The following is a 22,738-nucleotide window of genomic DNA, read 5'->3' on the forward strand; positions in this document are numbered from 1 at the left end:
GTTGCATGCAAGGCGCTTGGAGCCATTGCTAATAATAAATCGAGCCACTCAACATCCACAGTAGAAAGGCATAATGCTACTACATAGAATAAGAGCCAGATACGAAATAGTCTTAGTTTAACAGTTGTAAGACTTTTTTAGCTTGACAAGAGTCTTAACTCAATTTTCCTAAATGATGTAGAAATGGTGGAATATGTATATAAAACTCCTTTGCCCTTCCAACCCCTGCACACACACCTCCCAGAAGAGCACTCTAGAAGATCTAACCATTTCATGTCTCAACTGTTTTAGACATCCTTATCCCCAGAGAAACATCCTTTCACCTTCTAAGACTTTCCTATAAAGGGGAGGATCTGAAGTATTCATCTGAGTTTCTAGTCTATTCCAGGTTGAGCCACAGCTACTGCCTTACATCCCCAGAGCTTTGCGGATCTCTCTTAATGTGACCAGAAAGAAACTATTCCTGTTCTCCTCCTCTTGTTCCTTCTTAGAGGCAGGCCCATGAGTCTCACCACTTAGAAGCCAGTCCCCCATCACATCTGGCACATCCTGAGGTCTCCTCTGAATTCCTGTGCCCACTTTGGCCCTGGGCCATGGGAGGAATCTTAGCCCTAGTGGGGGGCAGAGTGAGACATCTCGTTTGCGGGGCAGAGTGAGACATCTCGTTTGCCCTGTATCCACAAGATGCCATCTCTTTTTAATGAGGAGACTAAGAACAGAGGGGCTGAAGTCCACTGAATTAGCTAAATCAACATGAGGTCTTGAGCTTTTCTCATTCATTGCCTGCCTACTGTATCATCTGATTTTTACCCCTCAGTCTAGAGTAGGAATTGGTCTTCTTTTGTAGACCAGTCATCTTTCAGGGTGGCTTTGCATGGCCTTACACCCCTGGGCCCAAATATTATGGCAGATGAATGTGGGTCTGTGGTTCTAGGCTGGAGGTGATTTTGTTGGCAATGTCTCAGTGGAAGAGCTACTGGCATCTAGAGGGCAGAGGCTGGCGATGCTGCTAAACACCCCGCAAGACACAGGACAGGCCCCCATAACAAAGAGTCATCCAGCCCCAAACATAACAGTGCTGAGGTTGAAAGCCCCTGGGTTAGATAACACCAACCATACATTTTCTCTGGTTCAAGCAGGTACAGGAATGAATTAGATAGAAACCAACAACTGGGACCTCAACAAGCCTGAAAGTTTCAGAATGAAGAATTTAGCATAGGGAAGGATAAAGTTTAGGGTGACCTTGCTTCATCATGAACATAAGTCAAAACATACACAAACTAATTGGAAAACACATGATCTAGACTGTGCTCATGTGATTGCATCACTCCCTTACTTAAACTCCTCCAGCAGCAGCCCTCTGTACTGAGAGGAAATACTAACTCCTGAACAATGCACCCAGGGCACTTTGTCATCTGTGCCTGTGTCTCTCTCTGGTCCCATTTCTCTAAGCTTTCTCACTGGATGGTCTCCCGTAACCTCCTGTCCCCATCCTCCTCGACCTCTTGTCAGCAGTTGATCAAGCTTCCCCCTCCTTCGGCATACTGCTTTCTGGACCATGTGGAGTATTCTTTTCCTTCTCTGCTTCTCTTCTCTATTTCTTCCTAGTTGTGGGTGGACCTCAGGGGCTGGGCCATGACCAAGTTTTCTCCTACCACCGAAATGCCTTCAGTGGCTAGGAAGATAATGTGTATTAATAAAGAGGTCAGGTGTTTGCATATTAAAATGCAGGAATTCTTTATTACCACAAAGAGATACACTGTCTTCCATTCTTCTTGAAATATATAACCCTCTTGTCTTTCATCTTCCCCAGTATGACAGAGACATATTAACAGAGAAATATTTTCTGTTAGAAGAAAACCAACCCTGCAAAGGCAATAGCAACTGATTGTTCTTTTCTTTTTTGCATTTTTGTAAAACAGCTTTTCTGAGATAATTCACACATCATGCAATCCACCCGAAGTATACAGTTCAATGGTTTTTACTATATTCACAGTTGTTCAAGCATCACTACAATCAACTTTAGAATACTTCATTGCCTCAAAAAGAAATCCCATACCCCTTAACTATATAGGCCTCAAGCCCCTCTTTCCTGCCCACCAGCCCTAGGCAACTATTACTCTGCTTTGTGCTTAATACTAAGTATTAGGAGATGATGGGGAGTAGTGGAGACTGTGTTGAATTAGACAATCCATCCATGACCTCAAGGCTGCAGACCCTGTCTCGTTCCAGCTATTGCTATCATGTGACAGAATGAGTTCATAGCCACATCTTTTGATTTTGAAAAGAGAAGCCATGTCTTAAAAAGTACAATCTCCTGATCTTAAAATGCTAATTTAATTTAAAAAATTTTAAAAACACACAAATGAACATAATTATGAGCCATATATGGTATGACTCATTCCCACCACGCTTGCAACACCTGCTCCATATGGATGTCCTCACTGTTGACAAGGATGTCACCCTGATGTGGATGATTTTGTAGCCTTTGTCTCAATCTGTGACTGGCTTCGGCACCTTTCCTCCATTTTTAACAAGAACTGCAAGACTGATGTAATGAATCGCAGCACTATTAATTTCAGCATCTTCAAATCAAGCTCACATCTTCTCATGTAACTTACTCTTCCTTCTTTGTCTCTTTCTTTGGCCTTCTAGTTAATCTGGTTCCGAGCCTCAGTTCCATTTTTAAATTTCTCCTTCTCCCATGCTTCTCAGTTCCAATAAATTGTGATGTTCTACTGATTTAGCTGTAAAATCTCCCCTATATCCATTCCCTACCTTCCATTCCTACTATCCCAACCTTAGATCAGGCCCACATTAGCTTTCACCTGAGGGTGGCTCCTAGAGCTTTCTAATTGCTGTCCATGCTGCTGTCAGATCCTCCCCACTAAAGTCCATTCTCTTCTTCTGCCTGATTAACCTCCCCAAGTACACATCTAAGCACATTGCCCTGCCACTTCTGATCAGCATGCTCAAAAACTTTCAATGGCTCCCAGTGCCCACAGATAGTTCTAAATTCCCCAGATTGGCATTCAAGGCTCTTCTAGCCTGTGCCTGATCTGCCTTTCTACACTGCTCCCCTCCATTCCACTTCAAATAGACTTTGCTCCAATTCAATCACTTCTTTCCCATGTCCCCTCCATACCTGAAATGCCTTTCGGTCCATATGTCGTCTTTGATACCACTTCCTGCGTGCCATTTCCTTGGCCATCACAGACATAACATCTTCCTCCTCTAGACTCCCATAACACTTTATTTCACTCATGCCATTCCACCGTCTTCTGATACATACTTTTAAAAGGGTCAAATCCGGGGGCGCCTGGGTGGCTTAGTCGGTTAAGCGTCCGACTTTCGCTTAGGTCATGATCTCGCGGTTCATGGGTTCCAGCCCCGCATCGGGCTCTGTGCTGACCGCCAGCTCAGAGCCTGGAGCCTGTTTCAGTCTGTGACTCCCTCTCTCTCTGACCCTCCCCTGCTCACGCTGTCTCTCTCTCTCTCTCTCCTAGAAATTAAAAAAAAAAATAAAATAAAATAAAAGGGTCAAATCCATGCCTGATTCATGCTAGTATGTCTGAATCACTTAACTTATGCCTCAATCATCCTGTGTCATTGACACACAGAAGATAATAAATACTGATCAAATAGTAAGTTATTCCTACTAAATTTTGAGCCATGTTACTATATATTCTTTTTAGCAGCAGATTTACATTCTTAATTTTATCTAGCTTAAGCTAAACTTAATGGCATTTTTACAATTTTCAAGCAAACTGCCGAAGCCTGCTAAGTGCCTGCTAAGTGACAGGATGAAGTAAGGTTGAACTTCCAAGTTTGCCACAAGACAGCTACTTGTGAATAATTACGAGTTGTTGATTAGCTAAGCACTCAAAAAACATTTTTTTGACAATAAAATGATAGGCACTTCCCAGGTTCTGGAAGATGTTATCAGGGGTCAGAGCCACATTTGGCCAGTGGTGACTATTTAAAGAATGCCATGCCCCTAAGCCAGTATAAGAGAGCATCCATCTACTTTCCGTATACTGGCTGCTTTCTGGACAGGTAAGCTCGGGTCCTGACTAAAGGCAACAAGTGCAAATGACCACGGAAAAGTTTCTAATGGAATCTGAATGAGTGGCTTGAGAAAATCTAGAAGATTCAGGAATGCTTACAAACATTACGCCACCACAAGAGCAGTAACAGGAGGCCTTGAAAGTTAATGATAAGAAAAGACAATCTTTTTAAAGCACTAGAAGAGAGGCACTAGGTGAGCCCTATATATAAGGAGAGCTTACATCTTGTTTGAGTTTCATATCTTAGTTATATCTTTTCTGATCCCCACAACCACCTATGAGGTAGGTAATATCATCACCCCTATTGACAAACTAAGGCTGTGAGAGATTAAGTAACGCTCCCAAGGTCATGTCGTTGGTTAATGCAGAGCCGGGGCACAAACCAGGCAGACTATCTTCGCCATTACCCTAATCAGCCTTCTCCAGGCTCATTATGTCAATCAGACTGCAATTCTGCCAGCCCAGGGGGGCTTTAGGAGGGGCCTGAAGAGCCTGAAGGCCTGTCTCTGGGGAGACACTGATGGAGACGTAGTGTGAGTATCTCATCACTCATCTGAATCTGCATGTCACGCAGGCTCCACAATCAGCTTCCTCTGTTCTGATGTTCATGATAACCCAGGGCAAGGGGTTTCCAGAAAGACAATGCGCGCCCTGGCTTGGCAAGTTATTTAATCTCCCTCAACTGGCCCAGCACCTGATTCATGTAAATCAGGTAGTCTGAAACTGACCTTCTCTGGTTGGAGGCTTAAAACTCTGGTCAGCATTGGAAAGCTATTTCATTTAATAGGATCTCAAATATGGGAAAACAACTGAAGGGTGGTTATAGGTGGTAGGATCACTTGAGAGAGAAGTGGGAGAGAGGGAGGTGGGGAGCCTGTCAGTTACTATAAATTTGTAACTTTATTTTCAACTAGAAAATCCAGTGGCCTCATGTCTTTTGATTTTCAAATGTTTCTATGAGAGGGCTGGCATAAATAATCATTAATGCTGTTTATGGGAAATTAAAGGTAGAAGGAATCTGCTTACTGGCCTTTCAAAAAAGGTGATTTCCTGCCCAATGACCTAATTGGTCAGGAAATAGATAAGTGAATCTTTTCTATGCTCACTTTAAGCGGAAGTTCTAAAAATTAGGGCACTTTTTCCCTCTCTCCTTTTTGATGACTCTGACATTTAGGCCTGCCAAGGCAGTATGATTTCATTGTACTGGAATTTGGTTGGTTTCAATACAAATAGAAAAATCAAATAAGTGAACTAGGCTTTGAAAATATTTTCATTATTGGGGATTTTTTCATCGTCATAGGATTGAGCTTGTAGAAGTATTCGGGTAAGCTACATGGAGAAAATCTGTTTACAGTGAAGTGAGGTCTCTCTAAAACAGACAGTGGGAACATTCATTCTCCACTCTCTGAGACTCTTTTAGGTAAGTCAAAGCAAGTTTTCTTTCCATGTGATGGCCTACCCATCTGTAAAATGTGAATAATAATTCCTGCCTCTAGGCAAACAAAGGCTCTTGGTGACTCTTAGATGAAGATATTTGATATGTACAATGATGATCAAACCTGATGATGAAATTCTAGGGAGAAAGAAAGCTTAATTATCATCTTCTACATTTTTAAATTTTGCTAACAATGAGGTAAGCTAGGAAAGCTCAGGAATGAAATGGTTAAAACGACAGAACTTGGATTCTGGAGTATCTTTCATGAACACTATCTGTTGGATCCAGTTCCCCACTGCTTTGGAGAGGGAGTTAGTTATGAAGATACATTTCTCACAAGGCCAGGGGCTGTCTGTCTCTCTGTTTTGCACACAGGGCATTGGCCTTGTGCAATCGGCCTGGAGGAGGATAATCAGGTTGCTATGTAGCCTTGATTTCCAAAAAAGTAATGGGCCTCTGGTACCAACCGGTGTCCGTATCTAGAAGAGGCCTGTTGAGGGGCCCTCAATGAGGAAGCTCCTTCTTTGAAAACATTTCAATTTATGACTCCTATGCTAAACATTTCTGGGAGGTCAAACTGAATCTCCAGTACATAACATAAAAGTGTCTGTCCTCTAGCAAAAGGATCAACTTTAAAAGACTTTTCCATGTTAAAAATAATGAAAGTATAAACAAAGCACTGATTCCAAGAACAGGGAGGGTGGGGAGGAAAAATTCATGGCCTAAGAGGGCTGGATATTCTGAACATTGGTCCCTCCTGTCCCTTTAGATAAAAGGCAACTTATTGAGTGAAAGGAAAGGAAAGGAAAGGAAAGGAAAGGGAAAGAAAGAAAGAAAGAAAGAAAGAAAGAAAGAAAGAAAGAAAGAAAGAAAGAAAGAAAGAAAAGAAAGAAAGAAAGAAAGAAAGAAAGAAAGAAAGAAAGAAAGAAAAGAAGGAGGGAGGGAGGGAAAGAAGGAAGGAGGGAAGGAAGGAAGGAAGGAAGGAAGGAAGGAAGGAAGGAAGGAAGGAAGGAAGGAAAGAATCTATAAATCTTTCAGAACTGAAATAAGTTCAGGAAAGAGATGGCATGTTACATCAGAATTAACAGTCTCTTTCTTATCTTTGTCCTCACATCCTAAAGCATGTTCTGTATAATGCATGACAACATATGGTCAGCTGCTGGCTACAAGGCAGGACCCTGGAGCTCTATTTCTGAATTTAATTAATGAGACCAGGGGGAAGCAGGAGAGTGACGTAACAAATAACATAAGGGTAGGCCTCAGCAATGAGCAATCACTTCACCTCTCTGAGCCTCAGTTTCCTAACCCATGACAATGGGTTGTTGGAAATGATCTCAAAAGTTTCTGCCTATGCTAAGAGCTTTGAATCCATGGCATTTTAATGACAAGAAATTAGTTCCTCATTCTGGACTTCACTTTTTCCAGAAAGTTTGAAAATGTTCTACTCCATGTGCGATCTTTGAATGGCTATACCCTAACTAGCACCCATTTAAGCCTGAGGAGAGTACAGACATGTGGTCCTTTTTCTAAGAGTAGATTTCCCTCCTGACTAGGGATTTTCTTAGCCTATCCTATGTACTAAAACCTTATGATGGGTAAACTTGTGATGGCCAGTGGCCAAGTCCTGGCAAACACAACTTCATAATAATAAAGCTTAAAGATGGGAATCTGAGTGAGAGAGTAGGGATTAAAAGGGGATTATCACCCATTAAATTCAGTTTCTCCTGTTTAAAACCAAGCCCATGGAAGTTGCTGAACTATAGCATATATTTTGTTGTTGTTGAGTCATTCATTTGAACTGGGGAAGTGACTGAGAATCTTGGTTAGCTCCAACAGAAAGACGAAGTAGGGAAATCTTTAAATCTGCTTTTTCCTAAATTTCTCAGTGGCCTAAGTTACCTCTGTTATCATCAGCTTTTATTTTATTTGATGCAGAAAGCCATAACTTCAGCAAGCAATGTTGAAGAGGATGAATGGGGTATAAAAAGGGAAGAAGTCTGCTTAGGACAGGCTATTTCTGGAGTAAGGATTCAAGATGGCTGACAAGCTCCATGAGGCCACAGTGCAAAGGTATATATAAATGAGACTGGGACAGGCTCAGACATCTATCCCCCAGCAAAATTAATTTCCTTGGGGGTTTGTGGTTCATTAACTGAACCTGTGAACCAGCTGTATTTAGTGTGCACTCTACTTCCTCAGGTTTTTAAAATTGACAATGGTCTGTAGGTCAAGTTCCAACGGAAGTGATATTTCTGACCTAGCTCTATAAATAGAGCACTGGAAAAAACCCATCAGCTGCAAATGGCCCAGGGAACACACGCTATCTATTAAGTAAGTAACCGCAGTATCTGTGCTGCCATTTTAGATGAGAAAAAAATATCTTTTGTTATTTATAATCTTCTGAGCTTTGAGATTCTCAAAATACTTTAAAGCTATTAGCCTTCTTTCAGATTTACAAATAAAGGATCTGAGGCATAAAACCACACAATAACTGCCTCAATATCATCTGTGCACTGAGGAAGGCATTTGGCCTGGTATAGAATAAGGCTGCTTCGCTTCGGTAAAGCAAAAAATGTCATCCCTGAGGTTTCTTGGCTAGATGTGAATGCAGGCCAGAGTCTTTACTTGTTCAATATACCTAGGATCCACTTTCTGATAAAACTCGTTAGTGAGGAAGGTTAGAAATGTGAAGAAGACCAGAAAAGGTGGGGCACTCAGAGCCTTTGGAATGCAAGGGTTAGGGATGGGTTAATCCTCCGCAGCAGAAGGGAGAAACAGAGTTAGCTAATCACCAGGATAAAGACTGGTATGCACTAGCACAAACCACTCAAACAACCCCATTGGCTTTGTGTGGGGAGAACGAACTTAGTTTCCCAGAGTCTTAGTATGGTTATATAAGTTATCATCCAAACAGGACACTTCTGAGAATGAAATGGGGACATTTTAATAACTATATTGGGATGACAGAGATAAGTCAGGACTCTTCTGGGCAAACCAGGATGCATGTAGGAAATCTCTAGAACAGGCTGAGGGTGCTCACCCTGCGAGAAAATGGTCAGTCTAGAACTCGTCTAATTTACCAACCAAATGTTCTATAAGGGATATTGCATAGGACCTATCTGCTATCTTTGCCGTGGCAATCATGAAAGTCCTCAAAGATAGCCATGACAACAATAACTGGCAGGAGAAGAACAGAACTAGGGTGTCTGCATAGAAAGAATTAATCTCCTCCTACTCAGCTCAGGTTCCAACATACCCCAGGAGGCCATGCCTCTGAACCCTTTCTCCAATATAGCTTTCTTCCTGCTACCTTCCATTTAAGGGGGGGAGGGGGGGGATGTGACATGGGAAGGATCCTGAATGGGGACCTGTAGCTAGGTCTCCTGTCCCTTTGAAAAGAACTCTTTAGGGGCGCCTGGGTGGCTTAGTCGGTTAAGCGTCCGACTTTCGCTTAGGTCATGATCTCGCGGTTCGTGGGTTCGGGCCCCGCGTCAGGCTCTGTGCTGACTGCCAGCTCAGAGCCTGGAGCCTGTTTCAGTCTGTGACTCCCTCTCTCTCTGACCCTCCCCTGCTCACACTGTCTCTCTCTCTCCTAGAAATAAATAAAACATTAAAAAAAATTAAAAAAAAAAAGAAAAGAACTCTTTAATTAAAAATAAACTCACTCACTAAAGAAAAATGCATACTATTCTTAAGTGAATACTAGCAAATAAAACAAAAATCCAACCATTCATGGAAATCTGAGGCATTTTCTTTCTGAATTCAGGCTTAATTGAACATCAACCAGGAAGATGCTTATGTGAAATGGGTTTTCTTCCATAGCAATGTGCTCTAGATGCTCACTGTAGTTAAGTGACTTCTTCAAATCATGCGAATCAACCATCTTAGTATGAGCTTTGCTTTTCTACTCATAGTAGAATCTCAGAAAGCAGGAGTGTTCCAGAGCTGAATTCTAGTGAAGTCTTGGTATTATACATGGCCATCTCATTTTTTCATTGCTTGATATTTTTTTTCAGGTGACTTTTCTTTTCTCACCACAACAGAAGAACTATAGTCACTTATTCTGATTTTCAGATTATTTATAGTCCTGGCTGCTGGGGGGTGAGGTGGGGAATTACCCTCAGAGGTATGCATTCAACCACCTGCCTTTGGAGAAATCTAGGAAGGGCAAAAAGTGTCATATCCTTTATCAGCCACTCTGCCTGGGGAGATTTAAACTATAGTGAAGTAATATACGGTCACTTTGCAAATCCAGGAAACCAGTCTGGACTATGAGTAAGCCAGGTGACAATGCACCTGATTGAAGAGCAAAGGGGATACACTAACACTCATGGGGTTTGCCTTTGGGAAGTCAGCTCACAAGGCAAACCCAGGACCAGGAGGTAGGGGCCTTTCCCAAGGCCTTAACTGATACAGAATCGGGCCCAGGTAAGTCTGCTTTTGCTCAGGCTGGCACTGTATCACTGGCTCTTTGCAAGCAATAAGGACAGAGGGAAAAGAAATGATGTTGTTCATCAGAAAATAGATTCTTGAAGAAAAATATTTCTGTGAAAACATCAGTGGCTTAAAAAATCATTAACACAAAAAGGCATTTCAACTTAATGTCTAATCCTGGATTGGATCTTGGATCAGAAAAAAAAAAATGCCATAAAGGACATAATTGGGACACCTGACAAAGTTTGACTATGACTGGTATATTAGATAATACTATTATATCAGTGCTAATTTCCTGGGTGAGATCATTGTACTATGGTTATGTAAGAGAGGTTCTTCTTTTTCCGAGATAAATGCTGTAGTATTTGGAGATGAAGGGTGATGATATCCACAGCCTAATCTCAAGTGGTTTTGCAAAGCTAACAATAATAAATTCATATCATAAAAAATAAGTTGATAATAATAATAATAATATAAGAGAGATTTTAAAAAACAGGCAAAATGTTAGAAGTCTAGGTGAAGCATGTATGGGAGTTCATTGTACTTTCCTTGAAACTTTTCTGTAGGTTTGAACACTTACTTAAAAAAAATAAAACTGGGTGCCTGGGTGGCTCAGTCGGTTAAGTGTCTGACTTCAGCTCAGGTCATGATCCCCTGGTTCACAAATTCAAGCCCCACGTCGGGCTATGTGTTGGCAGCTCAGAGCCTGGAGCCTGCTTGGGATTCTTTGTCTCCCTCTCTCTCTCTGCCCTTCCCTTGCTAATACTCAGTCTCTCTCTCTCTCTCTCAAAAATAAATAAAACATTAAAAAAATTAAAAAAATATATAACTGTTCAGGGTGTCTGGGTGACTCAGTTGGGTAAGCATCAGACTTCAGCTCATGTGATAAGCTCGCAGTTCATGGGTTAGAGCCTTGTGTTGGGCTCTGTGCTGACAGCTCACAGCCTGGATCCTGCTTTGGATTCTGTGTCTCCCTCTCCTTCTGCCCCTCCCCTGCTTACACTCTGCTTCTCTCTCTCTCTCTCTCAAAACTAAATAAATATTAAATTTTTTAATAAATAAATAAATAAAATACAATTGTGAAAATACAGGTTGACCTACTCTAAGAGTTGACTTGGGTCACTGATATAAAATCAGGACATAGGACTGGATCTTTGGAGAAATTCTAGGGCACTGTTCCATATGCTTGTTTATATATCAGAATAACCTAAACCAGGTAAACCACTTTTTAAAATGTAGAAGCCTTGTCCTCATCCCAAACTTAATGAATCAGAATCTCTGAGCGGCAATTCTCAGGAGTCTGCATTTTCAAAAAAGGCTCTCCCAGATGATCCCTATTTATGTTAAAAGTTTGAAAAAAATCACACATCAGGCATTTGCTATTTTGCTTGCAATTATATAGGCTTTTCAGACCCCACGAACAGTCCATGCACTGTTATGGATGCATTTGCATTTAACAAAATCTCCACCTCATATCTTGTCATGTAGCTCTACATCCTTTTCATCAGCAGAAGACACTGGTCTGGTGAATGCCCTTTGGCCCAGTTTTTAAGACTCCTATCTGCTGACTTTATTCCCCACCCTACTTCCCAAGGGGGAATGGAGAAGAGATGTAAACTGTTTAGAAATGCCATAACTCATCTGGTTGGAGTTGTTGTCAGAGGAGAGCAACCGAAAACCTAACTCAGAAAGTGGAGGAGGGGCAGCTGACGGCCCGCGGCATGAAACAGGAAGGGGCTAGTGATGGGGCCCAGGTCCCCACTCAGGCAGGGCCCCTCATTAAGGTCCCCTGTCAGTCAGGCTCCTTGACCTGTATTTCTTTCAGACACCAAACACAGCTCAGCTTTCAGAGTCTGAACTTCCCTTTGTTTCTTCAGTGAGAAAAAGAGCAGAGTGCAGGCAAGTGAGGGAGTGAGAGAACCAAGTGGGGCAGGAGCTAGGAGCCCTGAGGTGCTCTGAAAACTCCAGAGTGCGTGAACGCATCTGACAAATTCAACTTCAGGTGCATTAACATGCTGCTACTCTCGATCCCACACCTTCAGCAGAATCACCATTCTCATTTCATAGAGTAAGAAGTGATTTTACTGAAACCCACCCAGTCTGAGGCAGAGCTGGGGCCTGAGCCCAGGCATGCTAGGACTTTCTGCTGACCAGCTGCCTCCCTTTCAGCATTAGAGAGAGCACATTGCTGTGAAGAATGCTTTTAATTATCACCTTGCCTGGAGTGCAAAGATTTATTGTTACACTTTCTTCCCGCCCCATCTCAAGCACCCCTTTGGGAAGTAGCATGATCATGATAGGAATCAGGATGGTTTCATGCATGAGAGGGAATGGAATGGCGTCACACATGTTTGTTGCCCCTGAAGGCTGTGAGGAGGGGGTGGGGGGTCAGAAACAGAATGGTGAGTAGTTTGGTGAGGCGATCCCTGGGTCCTCAGCACCCTGAGTTTTAGACAAGAACCCAAAGGTACTTTGGGTGTCTTTTCCCACAATGGTGAATTCAGCTGGGCTGTCAGGTTCCTTCAGTTCAGCCTGTGTTTCCTTGACATCTGGAGCTGGGCTTCCTGCCTCAAGCCTAGGAGAAGCTGCTGCACTTCTCCCTTTTTGGGGTGTGCACACGGACACACCTCTTCCTCCATGCCTGTCAGGCCACCATAAGGCTCACAACAAACTGGGGCCATGAAGAGGGAGAAAATTCCATTTTTGACTGGAATTTACAGTGGCCTCTGGCTCCCAAGTTGCAATGTCCTCGTCATGTGCAGATTGCCTGGGTGTGGGGGAATTTTAGGCAACAGGGACGACCTTGCTTTAACTTCCTCAAGTATTCCCTCACAAGACTGCCCCAACGCCTGGCAGTCCAGTTGAGTATTTTTAGGCAGGAGCCTCATAGCAGGAGAGGGAACTGATGAACAAAATGTGCTGATGCTACCAGGGCTATTTTAATTGGGGGGAGGGGAGGACTGGTGTTGGTGGCAGCAGGCGGTCAGCACACATCTGTGAAATCCGAGTTCTTAAGCAAAGCAATTTCCTTTTCCCTTGAAGGCCATTGTTTATCTAGAAAGTGGACAGAACTATGGGTCTGCTGAAAATGATCAGATTTAACAAAGTGATCAAGACCACCAACTTGGTATAACCTTCCCATATCTCAGACATCACTTGTTAAGAGATGTTACAGTAAAGAATTACAAGGTAACATTTTGGAATAATTAGTAGGTTCCAGACACCAGGCTCAATACCATACACACATTATCTGTATGAGGGAGATGCCATTACCATACCGATTTTCTAAGGAAGGAAGTTGAGCTACAGAGAGACTAAGTAATTGCCCAAGGTCACCCTTTAAGTGGCAGAGCAAGGATTTGAACCCAGCAACCTGACTAGTCACTTCTTGCAATCTTTTTTTTGGCCATTTAAAAGTATTTAAAGAATGACCATTCATCTCCCTCTCTGGGAGAGAAAACTCACCCCGTTTTCTAGATATTCTGCTCTATGCCTTTCCTCATTAAGTTGTAAACTCATTTCTTATTCAGAGTCATTTATGCCTGTCTAGAAAAGCATAATTTAATAATGTTCTCTCCTTATTGTTGGGAAGCTCTTAGTCATATGATAGGTTTCTAGAAATTGATACCAAAGAAAAATAAATCTCCAGGTTCTGTAGATTTCCAGCTGAAAATATGTAAAATAACCTTGGTTGCCAAAATCATGATTGGCTTTCCTTCCGTGACTATAATCTCCACATCTGGTTCACCTTCTTTGCCAGAAGGACATGATTATACATCTTTTTTATATCTTAGGATGTTTCTATATTTTATGACATTTCTAAGTAGAATTGCTGTGTTCATCATCATTGCAATCCCATTGATAGTTACATTATGTCTTTTTTCAATGTTAACTCTACAATGAAAACTAAAGCAGAAGGTAAGTGTGATAGAATCAGAAAAACACCACAGGAAGACAGTTAGCTCATTCTGTCATCTGTAATATGGTTGTGGGATAGGAAGGGGGTCAATAATCATAGTTAACATTTACAGAAACAGTTTCAAGGGCTTTACATGATAAAATCTTTTAGTCATCCCAGTAACATGAAGTTGGATGCTATTATTGCCCTTATTTTACAGATGACAAAAATTTACCCACATTTGTGTAGCCAGTAAGTGTTCAAATGCTGACAGTCAGAGCCCCTGAGCCTCTGTTCCAGCCTTGCCCATGACTCTGAAGAGCAGCCAGGGCTGGGAGTCCTTGCTGTCCCTAACTTCCCACATCAGCAGCTAAGTGTGACCCCAGCAGTGGATTATTACAGCCTCCCTAGCCAGGGTGGCCCATAGAGTTTTCAGGACATTAACATAGACTCATCATGCTTATGAAATAGAGCAATAGTACACACAGAAAAGCCACATAGTAAGCATTTTTTTTAGTGAGAGATTTTATCATCACTGTTCTTTGGGACAGTGACATGCCTAAGGTCACACACTTAGTCACGGGTCAGTACTGGTACAAATGCCCCTCCTCGGACACTCCTTGAACCTCAGGATCTATTGCTTCACTTAGAGGACATCATGGCCTCCCGGCCTGACCAGGCACTTCTCTAACCGCATACGGCTCTGCGCAAGACCAAAGGGATCATGTACCCACTTCCTAGCAGCCCCCGCTCTAAATTAAAAACAGTACAACAGCAACAGTATAGTAGCAACAGCAAAATAATAATAAACGGCCCGGCAGAAAGACCTTTAGGGTGCAACAGTTTCCTTAAACTGATCATCTAGGGAAGGAAAGGGAGGGATCCTTCTTTTAAGACACAAGTGTTGGCCAGCAGGAATGTAAAATGCATTATTACTCTGTATTTTCTTTTTGCACGACCGAGAAGTTTTTCTCTCCCCCCCCCAATCAAAAGAATACCCCCAAGACAATCACAAACTTTAAAAGTAGCAAGCTCTCCCTTCGGAAAAATTTAAAAATAAAAACTCGAAAAACCCACAGTGGTTGCAAAACAGCTTTATGTGGAAGAAGGGCGAATTTTCTCTTAAGAGAGGCTAATTTCATAGGGTTGGGAAAGAGAGACATGAGGGGGGAAAGGGAGGGGGCACAGAAAAAGGGAGGCGGGTGAGGAGGGGATAAAGGAGGAAGAATCGCTGGCTTTAAAAAGCAACATTGTCCAGAGAGGTGAAAGGGAACAGATGGCCGTGGAGAATGTGGCCCTCAAAGCCTAGAAGAAAGGGGCGATGCTGACAGATCTTGCTGTTTCCCATTGACGCCTGAATGTTCTAGTGTGGGGAGCCGAGGCCAGTGCAGGGGACAGACCTCTGTTCCCAGCGGCTCACTGGGGCACTGGCGCTGAGGCTCACTGAGAAAAAGAGCAGGGGAGGGGAATGGGGAGGGCAAGCAGCTGTGGCCACAGAGGGAGGGACAGTGGGGGGCGTGCGGGCTTCCACAGCCTTCTCTTCTGGCCTGCCGGGGAAGGTCAGCCCAGCGCCGGTCTGTGCCCTGGCAGAGGTGAAGGAAAGGGCAGCAGCTGGGGCCCGAAGACTCGGCGTCCTTCCCCGAAAACACACTGGGGGAGGCATGTCTGGGACAAAATAGATACCTTGAGAGAGGGAAATGAAGAAAATATTCCAAATGCTTTTGGAGGATTGAGACATTCAAACTACAATAAACAAGAAACTTGGGTCTTTGAAGGAGGTCAGAGAATCCTGCCAAGTAAATCCCATATTATTTCATGGAGTCTCAGGGCAGAGAAGGGATTTGGAGAGGAAACACGAAAGCGAGTTGGTGGCTGACCCGGGAAGGAAGGAATCCAGGAATTGTTTAGAGGTCTGAGTCAGCCCCCAAAGAGGTGCAGGGTTCACGGTGGGGCTTTGCAGGACACAGCGGGATGATGGGGGGGGAGCGGACAGAGGGGGCTCCAGTGTCCAGGGTGTGCCCACGTGTGTTCACGCGTGTTCATGTGTGTGTGTAGGATGGGCATCTGGAGGGCCTGCTTATGCACCTGTTGCTTGTGGTTGCACCACTGGAGGATGTTACTGGAAACTCTCACGTCACTGCAGAGTGACACTAGTGCAGGCTCTCTAGGCTCCTGGGAGGGGAAAGTCCGACAGGCAGCCCCTGCAGATGGAGGCCTGGAGAATGGGTAAAGGCGGGGAGAGGGGGGAGGATTTGGGGGGTAGAGAAGGGTTTGAGAAGCAGCCATTACAAAGAGGCCCATAAACTTCAGAGGACAAAGATGCAATTGGTGTAAGCTCCTTAATATAATTTTGATGAGGAAAATTATTGTTTCAAATAACCTCTTGACCTCTCCCTACACCCTCCAGGAGATGATGATAAAATTTAGCCCTGCTCCTGCCCACTAAGGAGGGAGCCACACTCTTCCTGGCCCATTGTCCAGTGGGCCCTCAGAGAGCTGCACGCCCTCAAAACAGTTCTCTGGTTTTGATTTTCTTCTCTCTGCTTCCCTGACCCTGACAATGATAGAGACCTGAACTCGGGGCTCAGGTCTTCAAACAGAGAGGTATGAGTGTGGAGAAACAGATCCTTCATCAGAAGGGTCATTTGGAAACTTTCCCACATGTCTCAGGTCCCCATAAACGTCTCTCATCGAACCCTTGGTAGAGGAGGGGAAGATAAAAGGTGACTCTAACTAAATATAGTGACCAGGCCAGTTCACTTTTACTTGGGCTAGATCTCTGTTTTCACAAGCAAGAGGATGCCACAGCGGCCACCAAGCCCCGTGTTTTGTACCATATGTACATCTGAGTTTCTAAGAAAATTCCCATGGAGCGGAGTAGTAAAAAAAGATCAACCCCATGATGAAGACCTTGCCTTTTATTTCTCAGCTTCATCCAAATTGCTCCCTAGGCACTTTTGGATTTAGAAGCTCTACTAATCAACCTTATAAACAGCAGTCCAGCCACTGCATAGAAATTACTTTGTATAGCTTCTAAATGAAATTACCCCGGGGGATAGAAGATGCCCAGGGCTTTAACAATCACAACATAACACAGCCTCAGTATGAGAATAGAAGACAAGTACACTTTGACATCCCAATTGAAACTCCAGGCTGAATCCGACACAGAAGAATGTAATTACCTTTCCTAGTCTGACGGTACACTAAAGAAATTGGAGAAGTGGAATACCTATTAGGTCCCCACTAATCCTCCTCCTAAATACAAAGCAGGGCTAGTCCCTGGAATTCATTTCTGAGTATTCTTACTCTCTGCTATTGTTAAACAGCTCAATTGATAAGTGCTTGCAGCTAATAATGCTTTCTACTGAACTCACCCCTCCTCTTTCCCAGCGGCTCAAAGCACTTTACAAATATCACCTCATTATTCTTTATAACACTCAAGTGAGCCTGATAGGTGGAAAGGTTCATTATCCTCTCTTTACCAATAGGGGAAATAGACAAAGGAAGAAGTGACTCGTTTAAGTCAACAAAGCAGAGGCAAAACTGGAATGAAAACTCAGCCGTCCTCCTGACTCCGAATGCGCACATGTCCTATGTCAGCTGGTAAAGATGTTCTGCTGACAAGGCAGGGCCTTCTAGCTGTGGGCTGTGTTGGAATCAACAGGTTTGCAGAACTGGGGCACGAGCTAGAGGAGAAAGGGCAGGAGCTGAGATGGAGAAGCCCCTCTTGAATGGCCTTAACTAGTTCGGGCAGGACACTTCATCTCTGATCTCAATGTCCTCCTTAGGAGAAGGAGGTTTTGATTGGAGAAACTTGAAGGTCCCTTTCAGCTCTTAGATAACCAGTCAAGTGAGAGTTTCAAAAGAGGGGTTCTAGTTTTTACCAGCCCCTTGTGATGCGTGGGCTTCATTCATCTTGTAAGCCTGAAATAGCGTCCTTGTCTCTTCATGTAATGCTCTCTGTTTATCCACTGTTCACACAAATGAGAATGGGGATCAAATCAGTCAGTGCAAGGTGGGAAATGGAAAAGGTAGTCCTGGGGTATCAAGGCCAAGGCTATAGAGAGATGGAGACAGGCAGGGAGCAAGACCAAGACTGGAAGGGGCATAAAAAGAATTGCATACATTTTGAACCGTGCCTGGGTCCTACCTAGGGGCACTCCCTACATTCCAGGGGATCTATGAAAAGTCCTCCAAAGCTAAGAAGGCCCCAAAATGAGGAAGGTTTGCTTTGCTTTTTCTAAATACACGATTCACTTGCCAATCCCCAAACCCATGTGAACAATGCCGCAATGTACTGTCTTGGTAGTTTTCCATTTAAACACAATTTCATTTTAATGAAAAACTCCAATGTGCCTTTAAGTTAATTAAAACTGGATTTTACAGGTGGTTTCATAGTTCATAATCTGTGTTGTTTGAGGCAGATATGCCTGAGTCTTTAGAAGACCTGCAGTATTTTATCTCTCTGATCTTTTATAGCTTTTTTGCCCCAAATGCTGCTTTGATACTTTTCATTTGCCCCAAAGAAAGTTGGAGAGAGATGACATTTAGTAAAACCAACATTTGTTTGCGGGAGAAGCAGCCCCCGCGACCAGAATAATGACCCTGGAAAGAGTTTGGGTGGCGAGCCGATTATAGTGACTGGGTAGAAAGGACTGACTGAGCCGCCGCCAGAAAGAAACACATTTTTGTAATATCTCAGTTGTTTCTATTGGCCTGACCTCCCTTGCATTCACCATGGGAACCGAGTAAACACATTTTCTCGCTTTTCTTTCAGTGACTGCAGTGCATTCTCCCTGCCCCACCCTCCCCCCACATACACGGAAAAAGAAGTAGAGAACAGGTATCTCCTGAGAAGCAAAAGCTTGATGATCCCCCCAAATGGGTATAATTTTTTCAGTCTCCAAGTCCAGCTGTAGAAGTGACTAGTTGTAAGCTTTATTCCATCTGCTCTCTCTGAGGACCTCAGGTTGACCTTGTGGAACCTTCTTTCTGGGAAGTTAAGGAATTTCCAGGATTAGCTCAAGTCCCGAGGCTGCCAACTGTGACAATCTACAAAGCTCTCTTAGGTAATGATTCAGACCCCACTTCTGCTCAAGGCAAAGACAGTCCCCAAAGAATTGGGAATATTCTCCTTGCCTGGACACAGATTATAAGGGGGGGTTGATCCCGGAAGAGTTTCAAAAGGGTAAGCTCTGCATCTGGTGATACTGAAGACTCAACAACTGATACATCTATGACCACAGAAATGTGAAGATTAAGAGGTTGTCAGAAACAAGTTAAAAAGGAATCCCATAGAAATTGAAGGAAGTAGGAAAGGAAGGAAGGAAAGACAGAAGGAAGGAAAGGGAAGGGAAGGAAAGAAAGAAGGAAAAAAGCCTCATATATTTAATAATAGTTGACCTCCACCAACTGATTCCGGAGAAAGGCATCTTCTGAACATTTCCTGAACTAAACTTTTGAATTCTCCAGCAGAAGGCCAAGTTTCTAAATACAATCAGGTAATGTGCCAAATTCCTCTCACCATCACAATCTCAAGATGAGGAGAGAGGAAAGATGAATCAATAGTCTTCTGTGGGGTGACCCAAAGAAGAGTAAGGCTTGAGATGTTACCAGAGAGATTGCACTAGTTAAGGGAGTCTAGCTCTCCCTAATCACTCCTCAGACACTGTCTTTCCCTACACATCATAGAGTACAGACATCTGGCTAGGTGATGAGACATCAAAGTAAGCTTCCAACTCCATTTGTGACCTCCTTAAGCCTCAGTTTCCCCATATGAAAAATGAGGGAGTAGGACTAAAGATCTCTAACACCCCTTCCCCATCTCCAGTTCAACCTACTGCAATTGTATCTCTGTGTAGACTGGCTCCAGCCATAGTACATTTTCTCTTTTAAGCTTTACCCAGTGCTGGTCCCAGGGTGTCCCTGATCATGTCTGAAGAGTGTCAGATCAATAATTTTTTTACTGACCAACAGGGATATTTACTTCTCTTCACTCCTGCAGGGGAAAGTTAATGTCAGAATACTAGAGTTCCAGCTGACCTCACTCAGGAAAACCTACTGGCATATGCCAATAGATACAATCCAAAATGGGTAAGGATAAAAACCCAAGTGGGAAGATTTAGTGTGGAAACCAAAACTACAACAGGCTGAGCTCTTAGTGTTAACATCTAGGAAATAAATGGGTAGCTTTTAAAATAAACGACTGGAACCTCAATGCTTCGATGTTTCCACTACTCAAGCTTTGCAGTCTAGTTGTGACCCTGTTCAGCAACTATATCCATGACAATGGATTTCCACAATGCTAGTTGAGGAAATTTTAAGAACAGTCAGCAACTCGAAGGAACTTTTCATTTAAGGACTCCAAAATGTTATGTAAGTATTATTTCTTATGATCTTAAACAGATGTGGGGATGAGGCTCTCCATTTGAGAAATAAGGAACATATTACAGACTTATCGCAAGTTAAAGAATAGGCTAGGACTTAGAGACTTCAACAAGACATTCAGAAAATTATCCATGTTCCTAATGTGTTACATATTATCAGAATACCTGGGTTTAAAACAGTAGAAAGAAATGCAGAAGATTCATTAAGAAACAAGAGGCCCATCTCTGTCCTGAGTATCTCAGGGGCAACTCAGTGGATGGACCAAATCTAGAGCTATCAAATGACTAAGGTAGATGCTAATGTGTGTTCCTGATTTAAAAAAAAAAAAGTTTCCACTTTTTAAAACTTTATTTTATTTTTTAAAGATACTATTTTCAAGTAACCTGCACACCCAACGTGGGGCTCAAACTTACAACCCTGAGATCAAGAACTGCATGTTCTACTGACTGATCCAGCCAGGTGCCCCTGTTTTATTTTATTTTTAAAGATATTATTTTTAAGTAATCTGCACACCCAACATGGAGCTCAAACTTAACAACACTGAGATCAAGAGTCACACACTCCACCAGCTGAGCCAGCCAGGTGCTCCAAGTTTCCACTTTTTAAGTTATCTTTCAGATCAAGGTAGCTTCCTTAAGAGACCAACATTTAAGATACTTTGGATTTCCACAAGTATTTGCATCGCATAGAGAAGTGCCTCGAATTATAAACACTGATATTTTACATTATTTTACTATAGTAGGATTATAATTTTTAGACTATCTGTATTTTCTGCTGGTACATACAACAACATGGATAAATTTTATAAACATAGTGTTGAACAAAAGAAATAGTACCAAAGAAAATGTACTATATGACTCCATTTATATAAAGTTCAGAAACAGGCAAAGCTAGTTGATGGTCGTAGAAATCCAGGTGGCGGTTACCTTTGGGTTGAGGGGATGTGTGTAGTGACAGGAAGAGGGGGCTCCTGGGGTACTATTAATGCTTTGTTTCTTAATTTGGGTGCTGGTTATACATGCGTGTTCACTGAGAAAGTTTATGGAGTTGCACGCTTGTGGTGTATGTTTTTGCCAGAGGCTTCCTTAAACATACTGTCAGGAAGTCAAGAGAAACAACGATTTTTTGGGTGGGGAGAAATATTTCAAATTGTACTTTCATTTGTACAATTGTTTCCCCTTTTTTGTGGTGGCGATCACAAGGAGGAAACGATAAGACCTCCACAGCTCCGTCCTTGAGAAAGGGGCTCTGGAACCTGGCTCCACAAAAGCAGGACAAGAAACACAAATTTACATCATTGAAAAGGTCCTGACTCATTACTGTCAGCACCCTTCACCCCTCCCCTGGCAACACTGAATTAATAGGGACTCTGAAAATCCACGTTCTCATCTTGCTCAGGCTTTCCCTCTGGTTGATCAGTGGGGATCAGATGTAGCCGCACTGAGTGGTGCACTTCCTGCACTGAGCTTACATTCACTAGAACACATTAAAAACAGCTCAGTCCTCTAGAGGAGATACTCTGGAGAGGCTGAGAATGATTATTCTTGGTGCCTAATCAAGACCTGGCATAGGGCGCCTGGGTGGCTCAGTCGGTTAAGCATCAGACTATTGATTTCGGCTCAGGTCATGATCTGCTGCCATTTATGAGTTTGAGACCTGCATCGGGCTCTGCACTGACAGCATGGAGCCCACTTGGGATTCTCTTTTCCTTTTTCTCTGCTCCTCCCCTGCTTGTACACACATGCACTCTCAGTCTTTCTCTTTCTCTCTCTCAAAATAAATAAATAAATAAAAACTTAAAAACAAAAAAAAAGACCTGGCATAGAATAGCATATAAATCCATTTTCAAAAAGAAGAAACTGTTACAGCTCAATTCAGAGTCACCATGGATGGTGAAGGGAAAGAAAGAGGATGGAGTAAGATGGTGGTACGGGTTTCTCCTGCCATCTGAAAGTAGACTGTTCCTATGAAACATTTTATAAACTGAAATGACCTAAAGTAATTAAGCAAATACCATTAATTTAAATGGAAAAAAGTTCTGTGCATTCCCAGACCCCCCAAAAATAACCTCTCTTGGCCTTTTCTGATACCAGTGGACACATTTTGATAATGGATACCAAAAAGAAATCATGATAAGGCACAGATGCTCACAGACACAGTCCAAAGCTCTGGTGGCTTGAAGCTGAGATGCTGAGTGCAGTTTCTGGGGAAGGAGCTGGGGGTGCCACTCTCGCTGCTTGGGGTGCGCTGCCTCTGTAACGGCTCGCTGCAGAACCGTTACAATCAATGTTATTTTCACTTTCTGCCTTTTTTTTTTTTTTTTTTTTTTTTTTTTGGTAAAAACCAAAATCCTTTGGATTTCTTTTGGGTAGTGAGAACAGTTATTGATTGCTCATCAAAGCAAAGAACGAACTTTGGGAAAGTCGGGTATACCTGTAGATCTCTGATTGCCCTTTCAGTGATCCTTAAGCAAGCAACGACAGGCTAACTAAGGCATGAAGAGGTTTGTGCTGTCCT

General features: G+C 42.9%; 1 protein-coding gene across 1 annotated transcript in view; it reads right to left on the reverse strand.

Moving 5' to 3' along the window:
* The window catches only part of RAD51B (RAD51 paralog B), a 568,552-nt gene that overhangs the window by 54,168 nt on the left and 491,646 nt on the right, over positions 1–22,738 (reverse strand). The gene's annotated exons all lie outside the window — the stretch shown is intronic.

This window comes from Hyaena hyaena, unplaced genomic scaffold (genome assembly GCF_003009895.1).
Source record: "Hyaena hyaena isolate Hyena2069 unplaced genomic scaffold, ASM300989v1 scaffold_179, whole genome shotgun sequence".
Lineage (NCBI taxonomy): Eukaryota > Metazoa > Chordata > Mammalia > Carnivora > Hyaenidae > Hyaena > Hyaena hyaena.